This window comes from Cetorhinus maximus, chromosome 16 (genome assembly GCF_964194155.1).
Source record: "Cetorhinus maximus chromosome 16, sCetMax3.hap1.1, whole genome shotgun sequence".
Taxonomy (NCBI): Eukaryota; Metazoa; Chordata; class Chondrichthyes; order Lamniformes; family Cetorhinidae; genus Cetorhinus; species Cetorhinus maximus.
In genome coordinates this window covers 75,371,472-75,382,305 of record NC_135894.1, presented here as the reverse complement: position 1 = coordinate 75,382,305, position 10,834 = coordinate 75,371,472, and the positions used below count along the sequence as shown (strand labels likewise).

The 10,834-nt window shown below is 40.8% G+C and overlaps 1 protein-coding gene and 1 long non-coding RNA gene across 3 annotated transcripts in view; one reads left to right on the top strand and one right to left on the bottom strand.

Annotated features, from left to right (window-relative positions):
* Positions 1-367: 367 nt before the first annotated feature.
* On the bottom strand, positions 368-6,190 carry LOC144691726 (uncharacterized). The gene is made up of 3 exons (XR_013579196.1): positions 5,964-6,190; positions 3,664-3,991; positions 368-2,695 (listed from the first exon to the last, which is right to left on the bottom strand). It is a non-coding gene; the product is annotated as an uncharacterized LOC144691726 (long non-coding RNA).
* A 587-nt stretch (positions 6,191-6,777) lies between these two features.
* The window catches only part of LOC144691721 (uncharacterized), a 183,545-nt gene continuing 179,488 nt past the window's right edge, over positions 6,778-10,834 (top strand). For both annotated transcript variants that reach the window (XM_078560108.1, XM_078560109.1), the window contains exon 1: positions 6,778-7,347. The gene's annotated coding sequence lies outside the window, so the exon portion shown is untranslated. The remainder of the gene's footprint in view (positions 7,348-10,834) is intronic.

Genomic DNA, 10,834 nt, shown 5'->3' with positions numbered 1-10,834 from the left:
AATCTATATCACCCTAGGGTTCATCAAGGTTAACCTTGATCCTACTCTCATCCTACATCTACTTACATGCATACTATACAGCAGCAGTTGCTGCCTTGATCCCTTTGCATGACTTTCCCCTCCCTGATCCTGGGGACAGATAGGCCAATTGTGTTGCCTCCATTACCTGCCTGGCTGAGACTAGTTAACCAACCCACCCATGGATAAAAACTGGGACCTTCCTCTGTACTAATACCACCATTCAATTCCACTGTGTGCAAAGCATTAATCCACTGAGCCATCAGAGGAGCTAGGGTAGTGTGATTGGCATAGAGCTAATGATTGATTAAAATCACAGGACTATAAGAAGCTGTCACAAATGCAGGAGAAATATTGAGCAATTTATTATATTATGATCCCCATGAGGAAACCATAAACCAAAATAACCAAATTTACTAACTGACCCCTAAATGAATAAATTGCCACAGAGATTCCACAATTTGTAGCTTTACTTTGACATGAATCAGACCAATGAAAATTACACAGGAATTAACAGGCAAATGATACTTCAGATTAAAAGGGTAAATTTCATTTTAAATAATCGATACAACAAAGATATGTCTTACACAACCATAAGCACCCACATCACTCCCCCAGATATGTGGCACTTCATAGTTACACAGTTCCATAATATGCCGTTCTTTATTCACTCAGGGTAGATCCGGAGTCCTATCTGACAACAGCTTTTGCCTTTTGAGTTTCACCAGTATGATTAGCATCGACCAGCCCTCTCTCTCTCATGTCATGACAGTCCTGATGGTATAGCTTTCCAGAGTTTCTTTTCAAATGACCAACAATGGTACCTCAGTTCACGGTTTGGCCATTTCTCAGAAAATACCCAACTCCTTGCCATCTCCAAGCTATTCACACATCTTTCCACATTTTAGGGCATTGTAGCCAGCTCACACTGTTCCACCAAGAGCTCCTGTCTCTTTAACTGCTAACAAAAAAGCTGACCTCTTCCTGAGGGTGATTTGTTTCTTCTCCTTACAAGAATTCTCTTTGTTCATTTTTCTGTCTCTGTCTGCTTTCTCTTTGTGTCTGCATCTGTGCACTGATTACCTTCACCCTCTAGCTCCTATGCTTGTAGTTCTCCTTTGTGATTGCAGCTCTCCTTTGTTCTTTACAGCAATAGCTTCTTTGTCTGCCTTCTCTGTGTCTAGCCACAGGTTTATTTTCTTAATTCCTTTCCTGTTGATACTGCTTCCAGGTTAAGGGTTGCAAGGTTACATGGGTAGTATTTCTTACTATCCAAGAAAATTACAATTGATATCTTTGCAATTGATGAAAATTCTTAAAAGCCCTTTTCAAACACTCTTAAAAACAATGACAGGTTTCCTGACATTTTAACAAAACTTTAAATGTTCCTTACTGTACTGCTTCCAGGTCACAGGTTATCACAATTATGTGAACTCCAGGAAGGTGTATGGGTAATTTTACAAAATCACATGTCCAATGAGAGTACATTTAAGGAATTTGGGCATGTTCCACCACAATTTTCCATTAATTAGTTTTAATAGATAACAAACCGTGGAAGGAATCATTTTGCTTTTATGGAAGGAATGTGGCTGATTCCTAAAATGTAATCCTGAAAACACAAAGCTTCACAGCAATATCACAATTTACCACTGTCTTTTCCATTGAACTTGCTCCCTTTTCTCATAATAAAACATAAAAATTACAGATTTTAAAAAATATTTCTCGGAATGCAGGTTAGTCTCACAAAGCCAATATTTATTGCCTCTAGTTGCTCTCAGCAGGTGTTTGTGGACCTTCTTCTTGATCCATTGCAGTCCATATTGTGTGTAGCAGTTGCATCTAATTGGGTGGTTTGCCAATCGTCTTCAGAGGACGCTTACAAGTCAACCATTTTGTTATGGGACTGGAGTCACATATAGGTCAGGTTGGGGAAGTAACACCAAGTTCCCTTCCCTAACTTATGACAAGCCAACAGCCTCACACTCACTTTTACTGGTATCAGCTTTTCATTTCCAATTCTTTTTAAACTGAATTCAAGGCTGGAATTTTAAGATCCCGTTCCAGTGGGGACGGGGCCATAGAATGCGGCGAGCCATTCTAAATTCCATCCACTTCAGTGGGACTGGAAAATCCCACTGGTGTAAATTCTACCGCAAATGTTCAAACTGCCATGTTAGAATTTGAACTCTTTAGATAGTGCAAGCCTCTGAATTATTCATCCATTGATCATTACATTAATGTTTCCAGAGTTTGTCTGTTTTTGTCTTCATTGAACGATTGCATTTATGACAGCCACTTCAAGATAAATGGAATTTTGTTTTGGGGGGTGTAGATTTTGTACTCATCAGTCTACACCTCCTAAATCGAGGTTACTTAGTTCAAATTTCATTTACTTCTAAACGCATTCGTGCACAAAATGCTTCTAGTGCTGTTTTATATGCATTGCGTAATTTAAATTATTAGATAATTGATTTTATTTCAAACAAGTCAGCATATCCAAGCCAGTTATAGCACAACCAGTTACAGTGTAAAGTTTTGTATGCTCTGCCCCAAATTGCATCTTAAAACTCCAATCCCAAGCAGCATGTTCCCCGCACCAGTCATCCTTATGATCTCTCTAAGTGAGATAGCCAAATTAGTGTCAGCACCAAACAGGTCCAGGTCACAGAAATTGAATCTACAGTTGATTAATGGAAAATATAATCTTTCATGCATTACAATGATATCATTTGAGAGAACACAATGGCCTTCTTTATACAATATAATGCCCCACGATCAAATGCACAAACATTATATATTGATACTAGCCAATCACCTTGGTGCTACTTACAGTTAACCTGAGCTATAGAAATGTAAGTTGTTGTTCCTGTCATGATATTTAGCTTCCAATATGGAGCAGTGTTTAATGTAGCCTGTCTCTTCAATGTCACTGGTGAGATATTCGCGTTGACAAAGCCTAAATGTTCACACCTCGAATGTAGTTTGAGGCTTACAGTAGCAAAGTTTCTGTAGATTTGCAGCCACTAGTAAACCCTGGATTTCTGCTTTTTGGAACAGGTTAGGTTATGAAATGCAGAAAAACCAGCAGAAAGAACTGATTTTCTTTTTCTTAAATTTTATGGTGCTGTGAAGTACAATGTCTTAAGTGTAATGGAGGAAGTGTGTTGGTTGGATGCTAGATGCAAGATTTTGTGAGATATTTTTAGCATTAACTTTTAAGAACCATTTGGGTTCAAAATGGATCCAAACTCTTACATTTACTCTGACACACCCGCAAATAGATACTTTTGGGGCAGATTGTAATTTGGGAAAATTGGCTTTAATCATAATAAGCGCCCATTGATTCTGATCGCTGAGCTGTTGTAGCTCTTACAGAGGCCTAGCACTGGGAGGCTGAAGCATGAAACAAGTGGTAGGGCTCTTCTCATTCAATTCTCATTCAATTCATTATTTTAGTGATGTAGGGGGAGCTTGGGAGGAGCTTGCTACATGACGGCACCCCCACCCCCCCTCCCCATGTGCACTGAGTTGAGTGGCATGGCACTTTCAAAAAAGTTATTAGTCATTATGAGCATCTTACCCCAAAACCCCCTGACTTGGCCTTCCCAAGCCTTTTCCTGCACAGCGCTCCTCTTACCAACTTACCCTGTGGATGCACCAATCACTTTCTGTTCATTCACCTCTTCACATCCACATCTGAACATCCACCATTGACACTCCTTCTCATCTTGATGCGATGTCAAACCTATCCTTCACATCGAGTGTCCACAAATGCTGTCCTTCCATCTTCTCAACACATTTCATTTCCCATACTCAGGGGTCTCTTTCTTTCATTGAAGGAGGAAGCCAAGAATCAATCGTAACCCTTCAGTCATCTCCATACTGACAACCACAGAGGAGGTAATATGGGAGGTAAGCTGAGTCTTGACATGCATGGCCATTGTACATGGAGAAAGGGAGGTCTCCCAATTACCTGTTGACAGAATTAAATACATGTCACATGGCATACAACACTCATCTTGATGTCAGCAGCCACTGAAAAGTACGGTACTGTGCACAATGCTGACTTAGTAACCTCTTACCGTGACAGTTCTGAATCAAGTCTTTCATCTCCAACAGGCACCTCAAGCATCCCACCGGGCATGGTGCAAGAGGAGGTTGCTCACTGTTAAAGGACCCATACAGACTATCCGTCAGCTCAGAGACACTCATCACCAAGACAGGTAATTAGGGTCTCACACATCAGTAGGATGTGAACAGGAGCAGGTGCTGGAGGTAGAGAAAGGAGTGGAGAATCCCCATGAGAAAGCATGGGACATCTCTGTTGAGCTGGATGAAGATGCTGAGCCTTGGAAACTGAGGATGAAGGGGAGAATCCTAGAGCAGCAGCAGAAAATGTGTGAGGCTCCATCAGCAATTCCATGGGAAATACGCACAATTGGAAAGAGATTGGAGGAGTCCCTATCTAATATGTGTGCTTTAATGTCTCACGCCTTTGAACTGATGTCTACATCCATGGAAAGAGTGAGCATTTGCATGGAGCATCAGATACCACAAGCAACCGAGTACATGCTGGCCTTGATATTCAGACTGCCACCTTAAACAGAACTGATGAAAATCTAGCCTTGACTTAGCACCTCACTGAAGTCCAACAAGGTGCTCTCCAGCGCACTGCTAACAGGGAAGTGTGGGTGGATCAGGAATGGGAAGATGGAGGAAGTGGACATGGAAGTGGGGAAGCACTGTCACTCCTCACCCCTTGCCGACCCCCAATCCAAGTCAGTAGCTCATGTGCTGCCTCCTGCCCCGATGACTGGGTCTACCTCTGCATAGGTGCAAGTGGGACAGTTTATAGTGTGGCCCTCACAATCTCCAAAACCCAAGGAGCATCAGGCAAAAGCATCTGAGCAATCAGAGCAGAGAATTCTGATTTGCGTAACTGCAACTTTTGCTGGAAGGGCCAACCTTGTGGGGAGCTGTAAGTTATCAGCCAAATCCAAGGGGCATTGGGGCTGAGGTTTAAAAGATGGTTTAAGGGTAACAACCAAACCCTGAGGAGGTTGGGTTGAATTGAGGAAGGCTGCGGACAGAAACGTTATGTTTTGCCTGTGGTTTTTCGGTAGAGACTTTTTAATAAGCCGTGGGTGCATTTTGATGTATTTACGGGGAGCCAAGGTTAATCGTGGAGGGATTTAAATCGGGCTAACCAATTAAGTGTTGTGTAATGTTTTAATAAACGAGTTTGTGGTTGAGCCAAACCCGGTGTCTATGTAATTTTGCCCTTTATAAAATCCTCAAGTCAAGAACCATCAGTAAGGGGAAATGAAAACAGGATGAAAACATCGTGACAGCTCCCTGAGAATTTTGCTCAAACATGCATGCTGATCTTTTTGCGGTTTCAGACGAGCTGAACATTGATGGACTGGAATCCCTTTTATTTGATGAAATCTCCAGGGTGACCTGAGGGCATTTTGGTTGCCACATATGTGCAGTTGATGACTCCCTGGACCTGCGGAAAACCAGCCAGGCTCAGAAAGTCAAGCATCCGCTCATTCTGACTGGCTTCATCTGTTGAGAAGTGCCCATAAGTCAGAGCCCTGGCAAACATGACATCAGGCACACTGGCAAATGCACTAGTGAGCAGCAGATTACAAACACCACAGTTTGCTTTAGTTTATGTCTATTTATAAGGGCTCAAGTAAATGCCCTGTTATTATCCACCACCTGCATGCCATAAAATACAATAATAAGCAACTTCCATGCTGAATAGGAGGTTGACAACTGGGAAGGGTTGACCAAAAAAAGTGGCAGAAATGACTTCCAAAGTAATGGAAATCCCTTCCAAAACAGAGAAAGCACAGACACAGAACATGTCTTTTCAGCAAAACCCTTTCACCTAGGCAAGAAAGCAGGTGTAGGGTCTCAGTTTTTAAACCATTTCTTGCCTGTCACTTGTTCAGCTCCCTCAAATCCTGCTGCCTTCTTGCCTTGATTTCCCTGGTGAACTCCACGAAGTCCAGGAAACCATCCATACTCCTTTAAAGTAAGAAATCAGGATTAAAGGAGGTGATAATGTGCACTTAACATACTTATATTGCCTTTAATCTCCATGTAATCTCCATCAGTCCCACATTTTTCCCGCACACTGCAGATTGCACCATGGTTAAAGGCGGAAATGTTTTACAAAGTTGGTGGGTCAGTGACAGCTTCCCAATGTTCTGGCAATTTCAGCCCTTCCATCCACTCACAAGCTCACTTGCCTGCCATACATAAAGACACTTATTCATGTTGAAAGGTCATTTCTTATGTTTCACCAGACAGTATCATGAATAAAGTGTTGAGTTCTATGTATGTCTTCTGTTGCTTTACAATAGTCAGTGAACGCAAATCAGGTAATTTCTGCAGATGTTAGCTGATGAAAACAAACAGGGTATTTTAAAAACTATAAAATAAATTTAATATCTTAAAATTTGATTTTCAAGCCAATACATAATTTTTCCATGCAATGAATTTCATTAATTTCACAGACATTTAATTTTGTAATTTTCAGAAAAATCATACTATTTCCATACTCTTAGTAAATTTAAAAAAGTCCTCAGCATACATTGTAGTAACTGTGCTTTACCCATGTCATATGTTATACATAGTTAAATTGAATCAGTTTTCTCACAATTATACATCTTGATGAAATGCTACTGCTAATTCAGTTTTGATCCCATGAGCCTGAGATAGCCTCTTTTATTTTTATTCTTTGGATTATAATGTTTCAATAGCATTTTATTTCCAATAAAGATCTTTTTTCAATAGAATGTGCTTTTCTTTCCAAGTAGCTACTAATACAAACAGACGAAAGCATGTAAAAGTAGCAGCTGCTCCCTGAACTGAGAGCTGTCAGGGAAAAAAAAGTGGGGCTGCTTTGAATTGGTTGTGGCAATGGGTGGGAGGGAGAGAAGGAGGGAGCAAAAGAAAGCAGTCTGACTGAATAACAATAATGTGCTTCTAAATCAATCATCAACTTGAATGCATTTATTTTCACTCTGGTTACTTTAAAAATAAGTGTTCCTTTTCTTCTTTTACCACTTTCTTAGCTGCTCTGTACCTTTGCTTTAGCTCCTATCTCTCTCCAAAAAGTTGAAGTCCCGTCTACCAGTGTGCCTGTCAGACTCTCGTCTGCCTTCTCGACTGCCCACCTCCTGTTGGTGAACAGCTCCTCCCATTTGCACATATAAGCCAAGTTAAGTTGCTGGCAGGGGCTGAGCAGAGCATTTTCCCAGTCCGCTGCTGTAGTGAGCCAGTGAACATCTTTCCTCGCATCACGCACAGCCCAAGGTAAGAGTTCTGCTGCCACTAAACACTGCTGTTTTAAATTGCTAAGGATGTGATTGCCAGCTGTTAAAACTCGACTTGCCAGGGGTTTTGTTCAAAGTAATTGTTTCTGTGATTCTGATTTTAATTTTATTATTGAAGTTGACTGATTTTAAAAGGTGGGTGATCTAAGGACAACAGGTAATATAGTCACAGTTGTGTATTTTGCCTGCACTGCAAGCCTTCACACTCATGAAAATGGGTGAGGTGAGAAACTATCAGTAGCACACTTTAGTCAAACAATTAAAGAATTAAAAGACTTACTCTTTTTCCAACGATGACTCCTTTTCCTAAAATTCTCAGCTCACCTGAGGTTCATATATGTCAGAGTATCACAAAATCATCAGAGACAGACACTGATGCAAAAATATGCTAACTGACCATAATGGGGAAATGAGAACTGCAGCTAAGAAGCTGGAGAATTTTTGACAGAAAGTATTCCTACTAATGACAAAATAATAAAAGAAAACTGGAACTAACTTTGCTTTAGCTGAAGCAGATTACTATTCAGTGCAGCAGCTAACACTGGACGAAGGACGATTGCTAACAACATTGCAACCGGAGACTTCTAAAAATTGTATTCTGAGGTAGAGTTCTGCTATAATCTTTGAATTCCCTGCTGCGTAACAGTATTTTTCAGTCAGATTTCTATACATGGATCCAGATGTTACAGTGTCTTCTTACCATCTGCTCTGCTGTATATTTGGACAGGAGTGAAAGCAGGTTTGGCTTTATTTAATTGTCACACTTACCTGGCACAGGCTCTGATGCAGGAAGATGCAACCATGCCCACTGGGCAGTCAGTACTTAACTTATAAGTCCAGGCAGTATGGTACCCTGCGCCTTTCAATTAACCTCGTGAACCTTGTCCAACCTTCCTCCCCCATTCCTTTCTTCATAAGTGTTTCAACAAAGGCCCTTTATGAAGGTGCAGAATTTGAAACTTCGGTGTGGTCTCCCCTCAGCTGCACTTCTTTGGGGAAAAGTCAATTTCCTCAGGAATTTTGCGGCTAAGCCATAACATCTGCAGTGCGTGAACTCATACTTTCACTCACCAGATTACAAATCACAGGAATAAGGTGAAAAACTGAGGTGGAGATTGAGTTTAAAAACTTTACTAGGGTTGCTAACCTCCCAGGGTTGCCCTGGAATCTCCAAGAATTAAAGATTAATCTTCAGCAATCCTGGAGAAAAGTTTCTGCTGCCTTACAATTTAAAAAAAAATTTTCTTTGAACACTTTCATCTATTAGTTATACAAGTATTGGAGATGGGAAAAAGGCTGTTGCACCGGATCATCAGATTGCATAATGAATGTTCACGTTCCAACTGGCGTGGGAAAGCTTTGTGCTGTAAGGATGGCTTCATTGACTCACCTGAGACGGGTGCATTGGGGCTGGATGGTTCGAGGCAGGACGGTCACGTGAAGACACCGCCAGGAATACGATCCCCCCTTAAATTGGCAACAATAGGCTTTACAAAGGTTTTCACAAACTATTCCACCTGTTGATAGCAGAATATAGATTCAAAGGCTTTCTTCTTCTCATAGTTCCTCTGAATCAGTTTATCTGATGATTTTCCAATTTTTTGAAGAACTTACGGATGTATTTTGTAATGTGTCTCATATGAGCCTTGTCATTCTTTAAGTCTTGACCTTATACCTGCTGCCAGACTTTCTGCTTTATAAATCTGAGAGAGAGGTCTGATCTGTGGCTTTCACCACAGTCACTGTTAGTGCCATTCTACGTCATGTACAGTGCTTTAGCAGGGCAGCAGTGGTCCCAGGAGTTTTTGAAACTCCCAGTTAAAGCATTGTGAAATACCCCCTCTAGAGATCTGAATGAGAATCGAGGAAATCTGTACAATGCGTCTTTTGTGAGTTTTTCTGATTGGGCAACTGAAATCAGACGCTTGATCCTGACAAACATGTGTGATCATTTTTCTGTTATAATGAGTTAAATTGTTAACAATGATTGTTTCATTGCAATCTTAACATACATACTGCTTTACTGTGAAAGCCATAATGCAATCATATAAATTAGATAGGATAACATTCTGGTTTAAAGGGCAGTGTGTGACCTTTCAGTCCATCAATAGCATTGACAAAGTGACAACAAAAAGGCTCATTCATAAACTAATGATACAAGGTAATTGGTGACGTTGTGTGATTTTATCAGGTTTTCACTTCATGACAATTTGCCTTGTGCAGTTAAAGTAATTCCATTGCAGATAACGAATAAAAATCTATACTCTGTATATCCTTTAATGACACTTAAAAATCATCTAGATGCAGGCTGTTAAGAAAGCATCGCAAAATCACATCAGAACATGGTGTTAGTGAACCATTGGACATCTTGTTTCTATAATTTCACATTCACAGAGGCCATCAATTCTGGTGACAAAATGACCCAATGCTCTTGAGGCTGTGGCTTTATTTATAATCAGCAGAGGAATTGTAGGGCATCAACAGGTGTCCTGATGCAGCTTGTCACACTGACCACTGAAAATCAGGCTGGAAAGATCTCAAGCAAGTTACAGGGGTGGTTGTGAAGTCGAATGCTGCTCCGCTGGGGTCCACAGAAATAGTTGAACTCTTACCTTTGGAAGTTCTCTTCTCTTTTCTTGCCTGAATGGACCAGTGCCTACCAAAAATGGCAATCGGGGTCCTATGATGCAAAAGGATCCTGATTTCTATCTTAAAAAGGGCCTAGCATCTGAAATAGCTGGACACTTTGGACTCCCAGTGATAGGCCCTCCTTACAATTGTGCCAGATATATCGCTGGTGCTAATGGGGAGGTAAGGATTAATAATAATAATAATGATGGCAGGAAGAATAGAAAAGCAATATACTATTTAAAAGGACAGAGATTGAAAAACTCAGTCATACAGAGGGATCTGGGTGTCCTGGTACATGTATCACAAAAAGTTAGTATGCAGGTACAGTAAGTGATTAGGAAGGCAAATGGAATGTTGGTGTTTATTGCAAGGGGAATGTGATTTAAAAGTACAGAAGTGTTACTGCAGCAGGGCCTTGATGAAACCACATTTGGAGTATTGTAACAGTTTTGGTCTCATTTGAAAAAGGATATAACTGCGTTAGAAGCAGTTCAGAGAAGGTTCACTCGACTCATTCCTGGGATGAAGGGCTTGCCTAATGAAAGAAGGTTGAACAGATTGGGCCTATGCCCATCACAGTTTAGAAGAATGAGAATGATCTTATTGAAATATATAAAGTCCTGAGGAGATTTGATAAGGTAGATACTGGGAAGATGTTTCCTCTTGTGGGGGAGACTAAAACTAGGGGACACAGTTTAAGAATAAGAGGAGATGAGTAGGAATTTTTTTCCCCTCAGAGGGTTGTTAGTCTGTGGAATTCACTTCCCCAAAAGCAGTGGAGGCTGGGTCACTGAATATATTCAAGGCTGAGTTGGATAGATTTCTGATAGACAAAG